This window comes from Gavialis gangeticus, unplaced genomic scaffold, assembly GCF_001723915.1.
Source record: "Gavialis gangeticus isolate Ggan-Ray unplaced genomic scaffold, GavGan_comp1, whole genome shotgun sequence".
Lineage (NCBI taxonomy): Eukaryota > Metazoa > Chordata > Crocodylia > Gavialidae > Gavialis > Gavialis gangeticus.
Window position 1 is genome coordinate 46,569,700 of NW_017728995.1, and position 220 is coordinate 46,569,919.

At 45.9% G+C, this 220-nt stretch overlaps 1 protein-coding gene across 1 annotated transcript in view; it reads left to right on the forward strand.

The window, feature by feature from the left end:
* The window catches only part of COL4A4 (collagen type IV alpha 4 chain), a 183,852-nt gene that overhangs the window by 96,810 nt on the left and 86,822 nt on the right, over positions 1-220 (forward strand). The window lies entirely within an intron of this gene.

A 220-nucleotide genomic window follows, 5' to 3' on the forward strand; every position in this document is an offset into this window, starting at 1 on the left:
GGCAGAGGGTTGGACTCTATGATCCAAGAGTCCAACCCCCTGCCTAGGTAGGGATGGAGCTCAGGCTAGCGACCAGGATTAAAGACAACAAAAAGTCCTTCTTCAAATACGTTGGGAGTATGAAGAGAGCACTGGGTAATGTAGGGCCCGTGTTAGACTCAAATGGTAATCTTATGGCTATGCCAGACGAGAAAACCAAAATTTTTAACAAGTTCTTTGC